This window comes from Papio anubis, chromosome 14 (genome assembly GCF_008728515.1).
Source record: "Papio anubis isolate 15944 chromosome 14, Panubis1.0, whole genome shotgun sequence".
Classification (NCBI taxonomy): Eukaryota; Metazoa; Chordata; class Mammalia; order Primates; family Cercopithecidae; genus Papio; species Papio anubis.
The window spans coordinates 5801159-5822974 of NC_044989.1; the positions used below are offsets into that span (position 1 = coordinate 5801159).

The 21816-nt window shown below is 41.6% G+C and overlaps 1 long non-coding RNA gene across 3 annotated transcripts in view; it reads left to right on the forward strand.

The window, feature by feature from the left end:
- The window catches only part of LOC101013144, a 70112-nt gene that overhangs the window by 24071 nt on the left and 24225 nt on the right, over positions 1 to 21816 (forward strand). For all 3 annotated transcript variants that reach the window (XR_001893828.3, XR_636027.4, XR_001893826.3), the window contains exon 2: positions 12038 to 12693. This is a non-coding gene — a long non-coding RNA (uncharacterized LOC101013144). The remainder of the gene's footprint in view (positions 1 to 12037; positions 12694 to 21816) is intronic.

Below are 21816 nucleotides of genomic sequence, written 5' to 3' on the forward strand. Positions count from 1 at the left end.
TATTCTCTTTTCATTACAAGCACACCAAGATCTTTTTTTTTTTTCACTTTTTAATAATGGTCATTTCAGCTGGGGCAAGATGGTGTTTTATTGTGTTTTTAATTTGCATTTCCTTATGCTTGCTGATGTTGAGCATTTTTAATATTTTTTGGCCATTTGCATATCCCCTTTTGAGAAATGTCTGTTCATGTCACTTTCTCACTTTTTGATGGGAATATTTGCTTTATTCTTGCTGATTTGTTTGAGTTCCTTGTAGATTTTGGTTATTACTTTTTCGTTGGATGCATACTTTGTAAATATTTTCTCCCATTCTGTGGATTGCCTTTTTACTATAATGATTATTTATTTTGCTGTGCATAAGGTTTTTAGTTAAATTTGGTTCCATTTATTTATTTTGTTTGTGTTGCACTTGCTTTTAGGGTCTTAGTCATACATTTTTTATTTAGGACAATATCCAGAAGAGTTTGTTCTAGATTTTCTTCTAGAATTTCTATGGTTTCAGGTCTTAGATTTAAGTGTTTGATCCATCTTGAGTTGGTCTTTGTGTATAGTGAGAGATAGGAGGCTGGTTTCATTTTCCATGTGGTTATATAGTTGTCTCAGCACCATTTACTGAATAGGGTGTCCTTTCTCCAATTTATATTTTTGTATGCCTTATTGAAGATAAGTTGGTTCTACATATCTGGCTTTATTTCTGAGTTCTCTAATCTGTTCCAGTGGCCTATGTATCCACTTTTATACCAGTACCATGCTGCTTTCATTACTATAGTCTGGTAGTATAATTTGAAGTCAGATAATGTGACACCTCTGGATTTGTTCTTTTTGCTTAGGCTATTCAGGCTCTTTTTTTGGTTCCATATGAATTTAGAATTTTTTTTCTAATTCTGTTAAAAATGATGTTGGTATTTTGATAAAAATTGCACTCTCAATCAAAAATTTGACTTTGTCTTGTGAATCCCAGGCAGAGGCCAGATCTTACGTGCAAATTCCAGACGAGATCAACCTGGCATTTTATCCCTGGGTTGAATCTGTAGATTACTCTGGACAGTATGTGTATTCTCACATTGCTATGAAGAAATACCCCAGATGGGGTAATTTATAAAGGAAAGAGTTTTAACTGACTCACAGTTACGCATGGCTGGAGAAGCCTCAGGGAATGTACAATCAGGTCCTCACATTTCAAAACACCATCATGCTTTTCCAACCATCCCCCTAAGTCTTAGCTCATTCCAGCATTAACCCAAAAGTCCAAGTCCAAAGTCTCATCTGAGACAAGGCAAGTCCCTTTTGTTTATGAACCTGTAAAACTGAAAGCTAGTTAGTTACTTCCTAGATACACTGGGAGTATGGGCATTGGGTAAATATAACTGTTCCAAATCAAAGAAAATGGCCAAAACAAAGGGGTTACTGGCCCCATGCAAGTCCAACATCCAGTAGGGGAGTCATTAAACCTTAAAGCTCCAAAATGATCTCCTTTGACTCTATGTGTCACATCCAGGTCACATTACTGCAAGAGGTGGGATCCCACAGCCTTGGGCAGCTCCACTCCTGTGGCTTTGCAGGGTACAGCCCCACTCCCGGCTGCTTTCACAGACTGGCATTGAGTGTCTGTGGCTTTTCTAGGTGCACAATGCAAACTGTCAGTGGTTCTACCATTCTGGGGTGTGGAGGATGGTGGCTGACTTCTCACAGCTCCACTAGACAGTGCCCCAGTGAAGACTCGGTATGGGGTCTCTGACCCCACATTTCCCTTCTGTGCTGTCCAAGCAGAGATTCTCCATGAGGGCTCCAACCCCTGCAGCAAACTTCTGCCTGGACATCCAGGCATTTCCATACATCCTTTGAAATCTAGGCAGAGGTTCCCAACCTCAATTCTTGACTTCTGTGCACTGACAGGCTCAACATCACATGTAAACTGCTGAAGGTTGGAGCTTGCACCCTCTGAAGCAACAGCCTGATTTGTACATTGGCCCCTTTTAGCCATGACTGGGATGCCAGGCGCCATGTTCTGAGGATACTCCAAGCAGGGGGGCCCTGGGCACAGTCCATGAAACCATTTTTCCTTCCTAGGACTCTGGGCATATAATGGGAGGAGCTGCTCTGAAGGTCTCTGACATGTCCTGGAGACATTTTCCCCATTGTCTTGGCATCGCTTTTGAAAGTTTCTGCAGCCAGCTTCAATTTACCTCCAGAAATTTATTTTTTATTGCATTGTCAGGCTGAAAAATTTCCAAACTTCTTTGCTCTACTTCCTCTTGCATGCTTTGCCACTGAGAAATTTCTTCAGCCAGATACCCTAAATTATTTCTCTCAAGTTCCAACATATCTCTAGGACAGGGGCAAAATACCACCAGTATCTTTGCTAAAGCATGGCAGGAGCGACTTTTACTTCAGTTTCCAACAAGTTCCTCATTTCCATCTGAGACTACCTCAGTCAAGACTTCATTGTCCATATCACTATCAGCATTTTGGTCAAAGCTATTCAACAAGTCTCTAGGAAGTTTCAACCTTTCCCACATCTTCCTATCTCCTGCTAAGCCCTCTGAATTGTTCCAACATTTGATCATTACCCAGTTGCAAAGTCACTTCCACATTCTCAGGTATCTTATAGGAATGCCTCACTCCTGGTACCAATTTACTGTGTTAGTCTGTTCTCACACTGGTATGAAGAAATACCCGAGACTGGGTAATTCATAAAGGAAAAATGCTTAATTGACTGACAGTTCCTTGTGACTGGAGAGGCCTCAGAAAACTTACAATCATGGCACAAACAAAGGAGAAACAGGCACCTTCTTCACAAGGCGATAGGAGTGAGAGTGAGTACAAGCAGGGAAAATGCCAGACGCTCATAAAACCATCAGACCTCATGAGACTCACTCCCTCTCACCAGAACAGCATGGGGATACCACCCCCATGGTCCTACCCTCGACACATGGGGGTTATGAGGATTACAATTAAAGATGAGATTTTTTGTGAGTGCCCAGCCAAACCATATCAGTATGGCCATTCCAATGATACTGATTCCTTTAATCCATGAGCATTTCCGTTTGTTTTTGCCATCCATTATTTCTTTTAGTAGTGTTTATAGTTCTTCTTGTAGAAATCTTTCACCTCCTTGGTTAAGTATATTCCTAGGTATTTTATGTTATTTTTTGCAGCTATTATAAAAATAATTGAGTTCTTTACTTGATTCTCAGCTTGTTTGCTGTTGATGTATAGCAGTGCTATTGATTTTGGAACCTGTGAATTTATTGAATTTATTTATGAATTCTAGGAGTCTTTTATGAGAGTTTTCAGAGTTTTCTAGATATACAGTCATATCTTTTGCAAACAGTGATTGTTTGATTTTCTCTTTTCTAATTTGGATGCCCTTTATTTCTTTCTCTTGCTTGATTGGTTTGTGTAAGACTTCCAGTACTATGTTAAATAGAAGAGGTGAAAGCGGGCATTCTAGTTTTGTTCTAATTCTTAGGGGGAATGCTTTCACCTTTTCTCTAGTCAGTATGATGTTGGCTGTGGGTTTGTCATATATGGCTGTTATTGTTTTGACATATGTTCCTTCTCTGCCTGCCTACAGTGTTAAGAGTTTTTATCATAATGGGTTTTAGTGAATGCTTTTTCTGTGTCTATTGAGCTGATCATATGTGTTTTTTTTTTGGTTTTTAATTCTGTTTTTGTGATGAATTACATTTACTGATTTGCATATGGTAAACCATCCTTGCATCCCTGGAGTTAAACTCACTTGATCATAGTGTAATATATTTTGTGTTCTGTTTGTTGAAGATTTTTGCATCTATGTTCATCAAGGATGTTGGCCTGTAGTTTTTATTTTGTTATTTCCTTTCCTGTTTTTGGTAGTAGGGTGATACTGGCTTCACAGAATGAGTTAGAATGGGTTCCCTCTTTCTCAGTCTTTTGGAATAGTTTCAGTAGGATTGGTACCAATTCTTATTTGAATGTCTGGTAGAATTTGGATGGAATTCATCTGGCCCTAGTCTTTACTGCTGGCATTTTTTATTACTAATTTAACCTCACTGCTTGTTACTGGCTGTTCAGGATTTTTGCTTCTTCCTGATTCAAGCTAGGAGGCTTGTGTCTTTCCAAGAATGTATCTATTTTCCTTCAACTTTCCAGTTTATGGGCATAGAGGTCTTTATAGTAGTCTCAGATAATCTTTTGTATTCCTGTGGAATCAATTGTAATGTCTTCATTTTCATTTCTAATTGAACTTACTGGAATCTTCCCTCATCTTTTCATGGTTAATCTAGCTAGTGGTGCATTGATTGGTTTATCATTTCAAAAAACCAACTTTTTGTGCTGCTTTATATTTTTTTGTTTCAACTTTATTTAGTTCTTCTCTAACTTTGTTATTTATTTTCTTCTGCTAGCTTTGGGTTTTGTTTGTTCATGTTTCTCTAGTTCCTTGAGGTGTGACATTAGGTTGCCAATTTCTGATTTTTCAGATTTTCTGATGTAGGTACTTAGCACTATTAACTTTCCTCTTAGCACTGCTTTTGCTATATACCAAAGAGACTGATAACTTATGACACTATTGTCAATCATTTTGAAGAAGTTTTAAATTTTCATCTTGATTTCATTGTTAGCCCAAAAATCACTCAGGAGCAGATTGTTTAATTTCCATGAATTTGTATAGTTTTAGAAGTTCCTTCTGGAGTTGATTTCTGTCTTTATTCCACTGTGCACTGAGAAGATACTTGACATAATTTTGATATTTAAAAATGTATTAAGACTTCTGTGTCTTATTATATGGTCTATCTTGGAGAATGTTCCATGTGCTCATGAGAACAATATATATTCTGCAATTCTAGGGTATAATATCTGTAAATATCTATTAGGTCCTTTTGGTCTACATTGCAGTTTAAGTCCACTGTTTCTCTTTTTTTACTTTCTGCCTTGATAATCTATCTGGTGTTATTAGTGAAGTGTTGAAGTTCCCCACAATTATTGTGTTGCTGTTTTTCTCTTTTCTTAAGTATAATAGAAATTGTTGTATAGATTTGGAAGCTTCAGAGTTAGGTGCGTATGTATTTATGATTGTAATATCTTCTTATTCTATTAAGCCTTTATTATTATACAATGACCTTCTTTGTCTTTTGTATTAGTTTGTTCTCACATTGTTATAAAGAACTACCTGAAACTGAGTAATTTGTGAAGAAAAGGTGTTTAATTAACTCACAGCTCCACAGACTGTATAGAAAGCATAGCTGGGGAGACCTTAGAAAACTTACAATCAGGGAGGAAGGCAAAGAGGAAGCAGGCATAGCTTCACACAGTGGAATGGGAGAGAGAGTGTGAACAGAGAAGTGCTACACTTTTAAACAGCCAGATGTCATGAGAATTCACTTACTATCGTGAGAACACCAACGCGGAAGTTCGCCCCCATGATTCAGTCACCTCCAACCAGGTCCCTCCTCCAACACTGAGGATTTCAGTTAGACAGGAGATTTGTGTGGTGATGCAGAGCCAAACCATATCATCTTTTCATTTTGCTATTGTTGCTTTAAAGGCTGTTTCATCTGACATGAGGATAGCTACTTCTACGTGCTTTTGCTTCCCATTTGGGTAGAAAATTTTTTTTAATCATCCCTTTACCTTAATTCTATAAGAATCCTTACATGTTAGATGAGTTTCGTAAGGACAGCAGATACTTGGTTTGTAATTTTTTATCCATTCTGCAAATCTGTGTCTTTTAAGTGAAGTCGATTATTTATATTCAACAATAATACTGAGATGAGAGATACTGTTCCAGTTATTATGTTGACTGTTACCCAGATACTTTGTTTTCGTCATTGTCATACTGATCCTGTGAGGATTACACTTTCAAGTATTCTATTTTGGTGCATATTGAACTTTTGTTTCAATATTTAGAACTCATTTTAGCATTTATTTTAGGGCTGGTTTGGAAGTAATGAATTCTTCTCAGCATTTTCTTATTTAAAAAAAGACTTGATTTCTCCTTCGTTTATGTAACTTAGTTTTGCAGGGTTTAACTCTGTTTAACTCTGTTGAGGTGAGTGGTAAGGTTATTTGTAATGAAATCTTTCCACCTTTTTGATGTAGGCATTTATTGCTATAAATTTGCCTTTTAGCACTACTTTTTAAAAATATGCCATAAATTTTGGTAAAACTTGTTTCAATTTTTGTTTCTAGAAATTTTTTGATTGTTTTCTTAAATTTTCTATTGAGTCATTGGTCACTCAAGAGCATCTTGTTTAATTTCTACATGATTGTTCAGTTTCCCAAGATCCTCATGTTATTGATTTCTAGTTTTATTCCACTGTGGTCTGAGAATACACTATTTTTTTTTTTATTTTGAGACAGAGTCTCATTCTGTCACCCAGGTTAGAGTACAGTGTTGATTTCAGCTCACTGCAACCTCTGCCTTCTCAGGTTCAAGCAATTCTCCAGCGTCAGTCCCCCAAGTAGCCAGGACTGCAGGAATGTGCCACCATGCCCAGCTAATTTTTGTATTTCCATAGAGATTTTACCATGTTGCCCAGGCTGGTCTCAAACTCCTGAACTCAAAGTCATCTGCCCATCTAGGTCTTCTAAAATGCTGGGATTATGGGTGTGAAGCACTGTGCACAGCCCTGAGAAGAGACTTGATATTACTTTGATTTCTAAAAATTTGTTGAAACTTTTTGGTTTACCTTCTAGATGGTCTATCCTGTAGAATTTTTCATGTGCTAATGAGAATAGTATATATTTTGCAGTTGTTAAAGTGTTCTATAAATGTCTGTTAGGTTTATTTTGTCTCTAGTGCAAATTAAATCTGATATTTCTTTGCTGATTTTCTGTCTAAATAATCAGTCCACTGCTGGAAGTGGGTATTAAAGTCCCTATCTACTATTGTTTTAAGGTCTCTCTCTCCGTTTTTAGTTGTATTATGTTAATATGTGCTTTATATGTCTGGGTGCTCCAGTGTTGGGCACATATACATTTATAATTGCTATATCTTCTTGCCAAATTGATCAGTTTATCATTATATCATGACCTACTTTGTCTATTTTTATGTTTTTTGATTAAAGGCTATTTTGTCTGAAATAAATATTGTTTCTTCTGTACACTTTTGGTTTGTGTTTGTGTAGAATATTTTTTTTCCATCCCTTCATCTTCAGTCTATGTACATCTCTACAGATGCAGTTGGGTTTATTGTAGGCAGCATATAACATGGTCTTTTTTTATATCATGCCATCCAGAAACTGTATTTTTTTAACTTCAGAATTTAAATTGCTTGCATTCAGTATTGTTATTGGTTGGTAACGTCTTGTTTCTGTTATTTTGTTAAGTTTTTCCAATTGTTTTCCATTCCCTTTCTTCTTTCCTCCATTTTTATTGTTTACCTTTATAATTTAGTATTCTTTTGTAGTGACAATGATTGTCTTTTTATTTCTTTCTTATTTGTGTGTCTGCTCTACCAGTGAATTCATATTTTTGTGTGTTTTCATGATGACAGATGTATTGGTCTGTTATGACTCTGCTGATAAAGAAATAGCTGAAACTGGGTAAATTATAAAGATAATAAAGAAAAAGAGGTTTAGTGGACTCACAGTTCCACATGACTGGGGAGGCCTCACAATTGTGGTGGAAGGTGAAAGGCACATCTTACATGGCAGCAGGCAAGAAAAAATGAGTCAAGTGAAAGGGGAAACCCATAATAAAATTATCAGATCTTGTGAGACGTATTCACTACCATGAGAACAGTATGGGGGAAACCACACCCATGATTCAATTATCTCCCACCAGCTTCCTCCCACAACATGTGAGAATTATGGGAGCTGCAATTCTATATGAGACATGGGTGTGGACACAGCCAAACCACCATATCATTCCTCTCTTGGCCCCACCCAAATCTCTTGTCCTCACGTTTCAAAACCAATCATGCCTTTCCAAAATTCTTCTAGAATCTTAACTCATTTCAGCATTAACTCAAAAGTCCACAGTCCAAAGTCTCATCTGAGAGAAAGCAAGTCCCTTCTGCCTATGAGCTTGTAAAATCAAAAGTAAGTTAGTTACTTCCTAGATACAATGGAAGTACATGAATTGGATAAATAGTCCCATTCTAATTGGGAGAAACTGGCCAAAACGAAGGAGCTTAAGGCCCCACCCAAGTCCAAAATCCAGCAGGAAAGTTAAATCTAAAAGCTCCAAAATGATCTCCTTTGACTCCATATCTCACATCCAGGTCACACTGATGTAAAAGGTGGGTTTCAATGGTCTTGGGCAGCTCTGCCCCTGTGGCTTTGCAGGGTATAGCCTCCCACCTGGTGGTTTTCACAGGCTGGTATTGAGTGTCTGTGACTTTTCCAGGTGCATGGTGCAAACTGTCAGTGGATTTACCATTCTGGGGTCTGGGAGACATTGGCTGTCTTCTCACAGCTCCACTAGGTGGTGTTCCAGTAGGGACTCTCTCTGAGAGCACCAACCCCACATTTCTCTTCTGCACTGCCCTAGCAGAGGTTCTCCATGAGGGCCCCACCGCTGCAGCAAAGTTCTTCCTGGGCATTCAGGTGTTTCCTGAAATCTTGGTGGAGGTTCTCAAACTTCAGCTCTTGACTTCTGTGCACTCACAGGCTCAACACCATGTGGAATCTGCGAGGGCTTGGGGCTTGAACCCTCTGAAGCCACAGCCTGAGCTGTATCTCGGCCCCTTTTAGCCATGGCTGGAGCAGCTGGGACACAGAGCATCAAGTCCCTAGACTGCACAGAGCACGGGGCCCCTTGGCCTGGATGGGAGGAACTGCCACAGATGTCTCTGACATACCCTGGAGACATTTTCCCCATTGTATTGGTGACTAACATTTGGCTCCTTGTTACTATGCAAATTTCTGTAGCAGGCTGGAATTTCTCCCTAGAAAATGGGTTTTTCTTTTCCCTTGCATCATCAGGCTGTAAGTTTTCCAAACTATGCTCTGCTGTTTTTAAAACTGAGTCCTTTTAACAGCACCCAAGTCACCTCTTGAATGCTTTGCTGCTTAGAATTTTCTTCTGTCAGATACCCTAAATCATCTCCCTCAAGTTCAAAGTTCCAAAGGTCTCTAGGGCAGAGGCAAAATGCAACCAGTTTCTTTGCTAAAACATAACAAGAGTCACCTTTACTCCAGTTCCCAACAAGTTCCTCATCTCCATGTGAGACCACCTCCACCTGGATTTCATTGTCCCATATCACTATCAGCATTTTGGTCAAAGCCATTCAACAAGTCTCTAGGAAGTTCCAAACTTTCTCACATATTCCTGTCTTCTTCTGAACCCTCCTAATTGTACCAACCTCTGACTATTACATAGTTCCAAAGTCTTTTCCACATTTTTGAGTATCTTTACAGCAGTGCCCCACTCCCAGTACCAATTTACTGTATTAGTCTGTTCTTACACTGTTGATAAAGATGTACCCAAAACTGGGTAATTAATAAAGAAAAAGAAGTTTAGTGGGCTCACAGTTCTACATGGCTGGGGAGTCCTCACAATCCTGGCAGAAGGCAAAATGTATGTATTACATGGCAGCAGGCAAGAGAGAATGAGAACCAAGTGAAAGGGGAAATCCCTTATAAAATCATCAGATCTGGTGAGACTACCACAAGAGCAGTATGGGAGAAACCGCCCCCATGATTCAGTTAATCTCCCACCAGGTCCCTCCCCCAACATGTGGGAATTATGGGAGCTATAATTCAAGATGAGATGGGGGCGTTGGGAGGAGGTACAGCCAAACCATATCAGCAGATTTTGTGTTTTTGCTTCCAGATGTAGGATTCCCCTAAGCATCCTTTCTTGCAGGGTTGGTCTAGTGGGAATGAGTTATCTTTTTTTTTTGCTTGTTTAGGAACAACTTTATTTCCTTTTCACTTTTAAAGTATAACTTTGCTTTTTTTTTCTTAAGTTCTCTATGCCTTTACCCATTTCTTATTCTGGAACACCCAAAATTTAAGTATTTGGCCACTTTGTGGTATCCCATACGCCTTGCATGCTCTTTTTATTCTTTTTTATTTTTATTTTTTTGTCTGACTGAGTTATTTCAAGAGACCTGTCTTCAAGTTCAAAAATTTCTTCTGCTTGATGCAGTGTATTGTGCTTGATGCTCTTGACTGTATTTTTAAAATTTTCATTTATTGTATTCTTCAGTTCCAGGATTTTTTTGTGTGTGTTTTTAAATGATTTCTATCTCTGCTGAACTTTTCATCCAAGTTATAATTTTCTTTCCAATTTATTTGTAGTGTTTACCCATGTTCTCTTTATTGTACTAATTTTTGATATCATTATTTTGGTATTTTTAGGCATTTCATAGATTTCCTTTTCTTTGAGATCTGTTACTGGAGAATTACTGTGTTTCTTTGGAGGTGTCATGTTTTCTTGCTTTTTATTTTTTGTGTCTTTGTGTTGATATCTGCACATCTGGTGTACCAGTCATTTTGTCCAATGTTATGGATTGGATGAAAATCTTTCATAAGGACATTTTTTTTACAAAGATATATCTACAGTGTGCATTGGGCAGGGTCCTTTCACTTGTACTCTGGGTGGGTGTAGAAGTGTGGTCTCTGTATGATTTCTTTAACTGTAATCAACATCAGTGGTGTCTGTGAATTCCTCAGTGGCTTAGGTGGCAGTTGTCATTGGGGGCTGTGGCAAGACTTTCCTGGGGACAAGGGCTCCAGGAGGGCTGGTCCTTGGGCACCAGTGATGTCATTGGTGGGTTGGGGGTGCCAGACCTTGGACCCCTGGGTGGTGTGCATGGCATTGGTAGTGGCAGTGGTGGTGGTGAGCCAACCCATGGCTCCTATGTGGCTTGCACAGATGCCTGTGGTGAATGGTTTGTGACTGGGCTGGTATCCAAGTCAGCTAAAGGTACATTCATGTATGTGACCACCCTGCCACTGGAGGATACTGCGTTGCTGTCAGTGGCAGTGGTCCCTGGCAGTCAACTCTCAAACTCTGGGGAGCACACACTTCCTTTGTCCCCAAGGCAGCCTCCTGCAGTGCTGCACCACCCATTTTCCAGAGAGTAGGACACTGTGCTGTTGCTCCAGCTGTGCCATTGTGTCCAGCCAGCATTGCAATGCTGCAGCCCTCTGGGTGGATGTAGGGGAATGTCAGTGGGGCTTAAGGTATGTGGAGAGGCAGGTGCTGTTTGTCCTCAGGGTGGGATGTAGTCTGGTGTGGACTGGGCTCTCAGAATGGCATCATGTTGCAGTTACGTGGGTCTTGGGGGAGTTTGGCACCCAATGCAAACTCTCTCCCTGAGACAATGCTATCATATAGACTGCAAGCAGCTTTCTATACTAGTCTAAGGGCCCACGAGGGCCAAGGGGCTCACCTATGGCTAGGGTTGCAAGAGTCCTTAGTGGGAACGTGAACCAGTAGGGATCTCTCGCTTACCACTTTTCCACAATGGGGGCTCCTTCTCTATATTTTTGAAATATAAAACTGTTCTAAAAAGTAAAATCGTTTTTTTAAAAAAAAGAAAGGTCATGGACACAAGTTTATCAGAGTCAGGTCTTTAATCTGGTAAGACTTAAATAGGTGGAGCTCAGAGACAGAATCCCCACCCCACAATCTCTGGGACTGGCAGCATTGGAGCTTGGAATATACAGAGCTGTGACTTACCTTCTGGGAGATCCCAGGGGATCTTGGTCTCATGACTGTTTACTTTCTTTTGGATAGGGAAGATGCCATGGGCTTAGACCATTCTTTCATGAAACAAGATAAATGGGAAGCTCAAACATCAATTTAGTATGCCTTAGGGAAGAGAGAAAAGGTTTTCAGATAGAACTTGCTTAAAGCCTGGGCTTGCTGCCTATTAGCTGTTTGTCTTTGAGCACATCACATAGTATCTCTGGATGTATTTCATAGCTTATATTTTACCAGAATTTATTGGTAAAATGAAAATAATTATATTAAAATCTACACATCAGAGGGAGTTGTGAATATTCAATTACATAACTTAGGGAAATGCCCAGAATAGTGTTGACACATAGTCAACTACTAACATTTTCTTTTTCTTCTTTTCTTCCCTTTTGATAAACAGGAGAAAGAGTAAATGAGAAGAAGTAGCACTTCTTCAGGTGTCAGGCTGGAGGAAGCCACTTGAAGATGAGTCTACATCTGCCTTAGGATTGCCTGGCGGCCTGCGCCATTCTGTGTTATGTCTACTTATTTGCTCCCTGTATTCAATGATTTTTTTTTTTTTTACTTAATTCTCTCTTACTGACCCTGAGAGTGACCATATTTTTAACCAATTTGGTCTTCAGCCTCAAAACTTAGCTTTTTCCTTTTGGGGTCCCTGAATCCTACCACGTGTCATGGTGGCTGTGAAGATGTTTGCCAAGCCTGCTGAGAAGGCTCATCTGTGGCATCTGAGAGCACAGATTTCAACTCTGGACCCCTGTAAACTGCCTTTGGAATTATGGACACCCAGCACTGTTTTGAAATATCAGTGGACATCCAGTTTTTAAAAGCCCTCAGAGCTTTGGAAGGCACCCCTTTATCTCTCTGGCATGTCAGAGAACCGATTCAACCCTTCTCATCTCCTCTTCCTTCCCTCTCTTGGGCAATCAGGATGCAGCAGCAACTCACTGTGCATGTTTTTACAGCTCTTCTCCAGTAATGCTGCCATTTCCACTGCAGACCACAGGATAAAAAGGACCACTTCACAGTGGCCCAGGATACCCTTTTAAGTAGGAGGTAACTATTCAGTTTCTTAGTGGCCCATACATAAACTTGATTATGTTCTTCATTGCTCCAAGATACTATTTGTTTGTTTGTTTATTCCAGAGGGAGAAGAAAGTACTGCTTTGATCTAAAATTAAGCAAACGTTCTTCAATAAACCCCCTGTGGGACTTGACCCCTAATGGTAACCAGCAGTGGCTTTGTCATGGCCCTGCCCACTGGGGGCAGGCATGTGCCAGGGCCAGGGTAGGCTGCCGGCTGGTGAGCACGAATAGGTGGCTGGTGGAGCTCACGCAGTGGGAAGGGCAGATGGCTCCATTCTGATTTCTTAGCAAGCCGCTTCCCTGGGAGGGGCTTCCCCTTCAGTGGAGTCTGTGCCCCCAGCCTCAGCTGTCTTGGAGCAGATGTGTATACTTAGAGATGGGGACCTTTTCACTGTAAATACTGCTCACATGTTCCTAGGCTGACTTTACTATGTGCAGAGCCTCTTCTCAAATATCCAAATCCCCTCTGTTGGGTACTACAGAACAGATGTTACCCTGCCTCTTATTACATTAATTTACGAACTTTACATATGCTGAGTTACGGACCCTAAGCTGTTGCATGTGCTTGACTGTTATGTTCCAAAAAGTATGTTTTTATGGTTTTGTGGAAACTGTGCTGTTCTGCTTTTGCAGACTGTGAGATTCTGATTTTTTTTTTTTTTTCTCATCAGCAATTATCCTTGTCCTGGAACATCAGAGCTTGAAGAAGGAATTCTAGCAGCCCACCTCTCTCCTTCCTAATCCTGATGACTAGAGGCTTAGAGAGAGGCAGTGATTTCTCTGAGTTTACCAGATTCAGTGACAAACTTAAAGCCCAAACCCCTTCTGATTTCTAGTCAATCCGGCAGCCTTCATTTACCCAAAGTTCACTTTTGATAGTATCACTTTTATACACTGTGACACGACGTATTTTAAAAAACAGTTTAGAAATGTTTAATCTTTCTTTGAAATGCTTTTTAAGGTCAGGCACCATGGGTCATGCCTATAATCTCAACACTTTGAGGACCAAAGTGGTAGGATCATTTGAGGCCAAGATTTCAAGATCAGATTGGGCAACATAGTGAGACTCCATCTCTAAAAACTTAAAAAAATAGCCAGGTGTGGTGGCACATGCCTGTAGTCCCAGCTACTTGGGAGGCTGAAGTAGGAGGATCTATTGAGCCTAGGAGGTGGAGTTTAAGTAAGCCATGATTGCACCACTGCACTCCAGCCTGAATGACAGAGCTGTCAAAAAAAAATTAGTTTTATAGTGCAGTTTTAGGTTCAGAGCAAAACTGAGTGGAAGGTACAGGGATTTTCCATATTCTTCCTGCCCCTCCAACAAACATGCCCTGTCTCCCTCATTATCAACATACCTTCCCAGAGTGGTACACATTTTATAATTGATGATCCTACACTGACACGCCATCATCACGATGAGTTCATAGTTGACACGAGGGTTCGCTCTGGGTGTTGTGCATTCCAGGCGTTTGGACAAATGTGTAATGACATGAATCCACCATTTGAGTATTATACAGATGAGTTTCACTGCCCGAAAGTCCTCTCTGCTCCACTGATGCTTATTCCTTCATCCCCCTGCTCCCTCAGCCCCTGACAACCACCGATCTTTTTATTGTCTCCATAGTGTGGTATTATTTAATGTGTTTTGAAGTTGCACTGTTGCCCCAAGACATCATATGAGTAGAGGGTTAACCACCTCAGCCAAGAGTAATTTGGTCTGGGGAGGTCTCCACCGTCAGGACGAAGGCATTTCAGAACCATCCTAACAATAGTGTTCCCATAAGTAACCAGACACTGTTTGTATCCATGGCAACATGGCTCCACGAGCACTGCTTCTGTGGAGCAGCTGCCCTTCCTGGGCACTGTCAAGAGTTGTTCTTCTCTGACATCCACTCCCTTCTTGCCCTGGCACACACCCCAGCCCAGGCACCAGGCATCCAGGGCCTTCTATGACTTTCCAGATGCACTCCTTCACAGCTGGAATGTGGTTGGCTTGTGGACTTGTGTTCCCAGCATAGTGAACAGTGGGCACTAGAAGCCAGTAGGCACTCAACTGATGATTCTTCAGTGAAATAATTGATGTCACATTTAAGTCTGTTTTTCTTGTATGTTACACCTTCTGTTCTTCAACAGAGCCCCCACAATATCCCAGAACTTTGAGGTCTTATCTGGGGGTTTCCCAGATGTTGGAGTACCCAGGTATCACCTGCTGAGCCAGTTTCCCTGGCCTCACCTGCAGAGGATCGGCATCGGTAAATCTGGGACAGGTCCAGTACTTTGCATGTGAGCACAGACCCAAGTGTTTCTGAACCTGGTGGTCCAGGGACTGCTGCAGGAAGGAGCCAATAGGACTGCCTGCCTTAGGGGCAGTGGGTCTCATCCATCTCTATCTATGGCAGTGACTACAAGCCATGCCCAGGCCACATGGACACATGCCTTTAGAATTGTTTTATGGGATGGATGAGTTACAGAACTGGAGCCCTAAGACTTGAGTTCTAATTTCAGCTCTGCCAGTTGCTGGCTGATTGAAACTGAACAAGCCACCTGCCTTCCCTGAGACTCTCTCTTCTCCTGTGAAATTAGGACATTAGAATGCATGAAGATCTCTTTATGTCCTTAATAACCTGTAAGTTTAAGAATCTAGGAAAGCTCCATGCTGGTGGCTGCAGTTATATCCCCATATCCTCAATTCATCAAGAAAGAGTCACAAATGGCAGCAGGGTTGTGTCAACTGCTCTCCTTAGCAGTTATCGTAAGTGAATTGCCTTTGTCATCTTCCCCAGCCACCACCACACTCCCACACGGCCAGCATCACCTGAACCATCTGACAGTGGGGGTTCCCTCCTAAAACTGAGATGCAGAGCCCCACCGCAGGCCTTTCTTGCTGGCTGCTCTCCACTCCCACCCAAAGGCTCAGTTTTGCTGGGCTGCACACCTCCGAGAACTCAGTTCTTGGTGTTTTCTGTTGTTTCATACCCACTAGTGTTATAGAAACTGCTGCAGACCAGGGACCAAAAGTCCACAGGTTCTACTTCTAGCAGTGACACTAGTGAGATGAGTGACTGCTGGCAAGTTACTTTATCTATCTGTCCCCACCTTCCATGTACAAAATTGGGTCTCCATGCACATTTGTGGTTCTAAATCCTGGAGTCCAAATCAGAATTCTTTGTGCAAAATATACATAGCTAGGTCCTAACCTTGGAGATCCTGACTCAGTCCAGGGAAAGATGCAGATCTTGGGGAGGAAGCAACTCTGCAGAGGAGTCTCGCCTTCAGTGAGTGCCAAGATCACTTCTGTCTCTCGGTTCACAATGTTACCCTAACTAATCCATACTCTGATGTCACCTGCTAGCAACTTACCCTGTGGCATCAAACCAGTACCCCGTTTGCAGCTAGTACAAACACTTCTTTACATTTAAGTTTTGTTTACGAGATTTAGCCTATAATAATAGAGGCTGCCAGATGGGTTTCAAATGTGTATGTTCCATTGCTAATAGGAAAAACTGTATCTATTATAAAAATTCTCTCTAGGAGCTTAACACAGAGGCAGGCCTTGTATTGCAAGCATTTGAAATCCCATAACCGTATTCTGAACTGTGTTTTAAATCACCTGAGAACATTTCTTGAACGCTAGTCTTTGCTTAGAGTGACGAACCTATTAAGTGGTTCCATGAGTTAAGTTTGCATCTAAGCAATGTCTGAATCGCAGGAGGAAGCCAGGACTTGTGTCTGGCTTTCTGGCCATACAAATGGCATGTGGAAAAGTCATTGTGTATTATTAATGTCCTTTCATGTATATTATTATGACTTTCTCAGAATACTAATGTTATTGGTTTTTATTAATGTTATTTTTATAACAATGCTAATATTATGAACTAAAAGTTTCGGAGCGTCTGCTGGGTGCTAAAAATTCTTATAAATGCTCAACATGCATTAGCTCCTAACAACACTTTGAAGTGATTCTTATTGTCCTCACTTGACATATACAGGAAATAAAAACCTGACCATTAGACCGAGCATGGTGGATCATGCCTGTAATCCCAACACTTTAGGAGGCTGAGGCGGGCGGATCACCTGAGGTCAGGAGTTTGAGACCAGCCTGGCCACCATGGTGAGACCCTGTCTCTACTAAAAACACAAAAAAAGTAGTCGGGCACGGTGGTGAACACCTGTAATCTCAGCTACCCGAGAGGCTGATGCAGGAAAATTGTTTGAACCCGGGAGGCAGAGGTTGCAGTGAGCCAAGATCGTGCCATTGCACTCCAGCCTGGGCAACAAGAGCAAAGCTCTTTCAAACAAACAAGCAAACAAACAAACAGAAAACTAAGCATGTGAGGAGTTTGGCCTGGGTGGTGGAGCTTGTGAGCTATGAGCTGGAATCTGAGTGAAGGCTGGGCTGGTGGAAGGAGTTCACTCAAGCTCCCAAGGTATTCTGTCCTCCAGGACTCTGAACCACCTGGGAGGAGAAGCAATTGTGGCAGGCCTAACACCTCTTCTTTCCCAAACCCCAGGAGCAGGTTCTGTGTGTTATAACCATTGAGGTCACATTCTTGAAGTGCATTTTGGGGAAGTCATTATTTTGGCTGCAGCAGGGACTAATGTATCAGTCTATTAGAATTCAGAAAAAAGTAAGCAAACAAAAAAGGTGTTGGAATTATTCTCTTCTAGCATTTTGAAATGTACAATTGGTTAATGTTAACTATAGCCACCATGATGTACTGAAGACCAGGCAGGTCTTATTCTTTTTATCTAACTGTACATTTGTACCCATGAACCTAATGCTCATAGCATCAAGAAAAGATCAATATTTAAGGTGACAAATATCCCAATTACCCTGATTTGATTATGTGAATGTGTTGGATTATCATATCTACTCCTAAAATATGCACATCTAATTGTATCAATGAAAATAAAGACAAAAATTAAAGCTTTTACAGTAGAAAAAGACTTTTGACAGACTTGCTTGGAATGAATTACTGCTTTTGGTAACATAGTTTTAGAAGAGAGATTCACATTTAATGTTACTTTGTGCTAAGCACTGTAATCCATGCCTGGGTGCTCACAGCGCTCCTCTGGGACCAGGCATCACCATCTCCTCTGCAAAAGGAAGGTCAGCTTGTGGTCAAGGCCACAGGATAAATGGCTTGGCTGATTTAGGAAACCCAATTGGTCTTATTACAAAACATGTGCATCTGCCCTTCTCCAGGTGATTCTTCTGTAGGGTTATCTTCAAAAGTCCGACAAAGCTCTGTTTCGCCATCTCAGGCAGTCTGTGACCAGGATCACCAGGCATGTGACATCAGGAAGAAGGGGCTGTATGGCCAGGCTCCATCTCTGGTCCTGTAGGCTTCTGCCTTCAGCTTTCTGAAGGGAGCTGAACTAGAGATTGGGCCCAGCTTGGCAGCGCAGTTTCAGGAGAGCCAGGATACAAACCATTCCAGTCTCTATTCCCACAAAGGAGACGCTAAACCATTTTTTATTTGCCCATTCTAAGTGCCAAGTAATGTGCAACTGCTTCACATAAACCTTCCAGCCTTCCAGCCGACTCTGCTTTCAGGAGATATCCTTATGTCCCTTTTGCATGACTTAGGAGACTGAAGCATGTAAGAATTGAATGAGGGGTCAAGGGTCACACAACATGTGAGCACGAAACTGGGACTCTCCTGGGGTATCAGACCCCAAAACCAGTGGTCTTCGCTTGATCTTAGCCAACGTCCAAGAAGCAATAAGGTCAGTGCTCTTGACACATGATTGTGCCTTTTACTTTGGGAGGGACTGTGGGTCCACTCTGCTTTTAACAGTAGGAAATTAAATATTTACATTTGGTTCCAGTTTGGCCCCATGACTGTCCAGCTTATTTCCTGTCAAAGGCCCAGATTCCTTGTTTTAAAGTAGAGGGTGAATTTGTGTAATGAGGAGGGATTGGGCAAGTGTAGAACACACTCTTTCACCTGCAGATTCACACTCCAAACACAAAGAAATACCGGATCATGTATGGCATATTTTAAAAGATGCCATAGGCATAATTAAAAAGCACAACAAAATTATATTTTCTCACGTCAGAGGGCAGAATCTTATGAGTTGTTGAGATGAAAACTGTATCTTAGGGGCTGAGAGCCTAACATCTGCTTGGGGGTATTTGTGGCCCTTGCAGCTGTTGTGTGCTGTGAACTGAGCAGCTTCATAAAGCCAGGAACAAGGGTAGAGTTCCTGTGTCTCTGAATAGAAACTAGCAATGCTTAGCCTTCTGTACCAAGGAATGCATCACAAAAGCTAATGCTGGGACTGGGCCTGGGGTGGGACAGGAGTCACACAGAGGAGTCAGGACCCCAAATGTGGCTGGTGTGAGGGGCCTCAATTCACACTGTCTTTGCCGTTTGGAAAAAGCTGAGCAGGAATTTAACGTAAAAGCTGATCTGGAACAGATTACAATCCAGAGGCCTCAAGCCCATCACAAAAATCATTGCCCCAGTGAAGATGCCTGCAGAGCTCAAGGGATTTCTGAGACTCCATGGGACAATGATTCCTAAGGAAGGTGCCCCCCCAGCACCTATGGAGACTCATCACCATGAGGGCAAACAGGCTCTGTAAACGGAGAATTCACCTCTAAGGAGCTGCAGACAATAGAGGGATTAAAATGGGCCTTTGATCATTCAAAAAGCATTTTAAAGGAAAAAATAAAGTAACATAATCCAAATTCCAACCGGAGACTTGAAAAAGAAGGTAATAACAAAATGGAAAATAAAATCACTGAAATAAAGCAAGTGAGTTGGACTAGAATGTCTCCTGGCCATTAGCTCTGTCCCTGGCTGCAAGGTTCGTGGGGACTGTGCCTCCCTTGACCTTGAATCTCAACACCCTAGCACAGTGCCTGGTTCTGGGAAGGTTCACAGTACACATGTACCTCCCAAATGGATGGATTGCCAACCTAAGTGTTTGTAGGAAAGTGTTATTTTCAGGCACTTCAGGTGTGTCAGATCTTTTCTGTTCTAGCCAGGCACTGTGGACATCATCTCAGTGTGTGAGGGAACAAGCTGCATTGGTGGAGACGAAACCAGCAGGAGCACAATAGCGACCCATTTCTCTTGTGTTACGCACTGCAGTGGAAATAGCCCAGTGTGCATGGTGGATTTTATAATGGTGTCATAGAAATATAGGGGGTTTCCTCTATGAGCTTGCTGGCTTACATGAGCTCCTTCTCTGCAGCATTTCTCTAGCATCTCCTGTCACATCGTTTATTGTGTTCACTAGTCCTGTGCTAACGAGGATCTTTGAAAAATGACTGGTATGGTAATGATCTACGGAACTTACTGTAGACAGCAATTAAATACGGTTAACGGCGGGTTACACTGACACATTAAAAGGCCTACAGGCTGCGATTTATGAAGACAGCTCTGCTGCCTCCTTTGTATGTGATGCATTTCTCTGGTTTCTGCTTAGGCTGTCTGGTCTCAGAAGGGAGTGATTTCCAGGTCTTCCCCACCATCACTCCAGCTGCCAGGCCACCCAAAATCACACTAGCAGGCTTTATTGTCCCTACTGCACCTCCTAATGCCCTCAGGGTGCTTGAGGTAGCTTTTTTCCTCTATGAGCTTGCTGGCTTACAAGGTAAGGCCTAGGTCAACATTTTGTTGTGCAGAAAAGGCATGTGCTATCAGAGGAGAAAATTTAGATACAATATTGAGATGATTCTTATAAGTGATGCAAGATAATTTGACGACAAGAATTGAGATTATATGCTGAGATCTCACCGTCTTAAACTTTGTTGATTTCTGAAAATAATAGAAATGCAATCCTAGCTAAAGGAAGAGAAGTAGCCTAGCTCACCAGTGGCCAGGAAACTCTCTAAATAAGCATTGCCTTTATGCAGCAATCTCACCTAATATAAGACTCCAGATGGAAGATAGCTCCTAAGAAGTCAAAACACAAACCAAGATCATGTAAATTACTCTCATGTGAAAAATAGGCAAGAGATAACCAACCCAGTCCCAACTGTCTCACAGCCACATGGGCACCCTGTACTCATGGCTGCCACATTCTTCAACATTTGCACTTCTGTTAACAGAGTTAAAGTAGAGCCAAGATAGGCTCTTTTACCAAGAGCATATTGACTAAATACAGATGCAATGCTAATAACAACATGTGTAAAACAAGATCTTAAGATACTGTTATGTTTTTCTCCCTCTTTTGTGGCCAAGAGTGTGTGCTCTCTTGCTTTTGTAGATTGCTCATGTTTTTGGGTGATAGGACCAAAAGCAAAAGTGTCTAGGGCACTAGGAGACAAGGCAAGCCATTATCTGTGAAAGCCTGGGTTTTCTGAGAGGAAGCATGCTGGACACTGCCAGTAGAGGGAGAAGTCATGGTGTGAAGTTTTCCATGATGAGAGATAAGGACAGCTAGGGCATGGGGATGCAGAGGATGTTCTTGTTGTTGATGGTGTTGTGGTCGTTGTACCCCAAGTCCCTGGGACAAGACGGCCCCATGTACACAGAGGTCGTGAAAAATGTGAGGACCCTGGACACTGAGTGTCACGGCTTTGGGGACAGTGATGATGGTGATGATGCGTCCCTGTGTCCCAACTCAGCTCAGTCTGCTTATCTAAAAGGGACAGAGAGTACCTCTGTTGGCACAGTTGGAGCTGAAGAGCAGAGAACTTTTCCTTTGGTATTTGGACTCTACGGAAACTTTGGGAATTGTGTTAAAGTCCAGGAGGAATGGCTGAAAACATGAGTGAGATAAATGTGCAGCTAGGAGGTTGAAGATAAGTTAGGGTCTGATTTTATTCAATTGGGAGGAACCATGGCCAAGCATAATTCTTCTGGTGGATTCTGAAGTTATTTTCAATTTGCCCATAAGATGAATTTTCCTGAAGAAGGAAGGATGTGGAAGCTGATGCTGAGGCCTCATTTCCACATGTGAATTTCTAAGAAACTACAGCTTTCATCCAAAGTGGAGATGAATGGCACTGGGGTCCATGTTGCCAGAATACCTGGAGACAAGGAATGAGGACTTGTCACCGAAGGCATGGGATCCATAGTGGGCACGGGAGTGGAAGCCACAGACTTTGTGGAAATAACTAATTCACCCAAATCC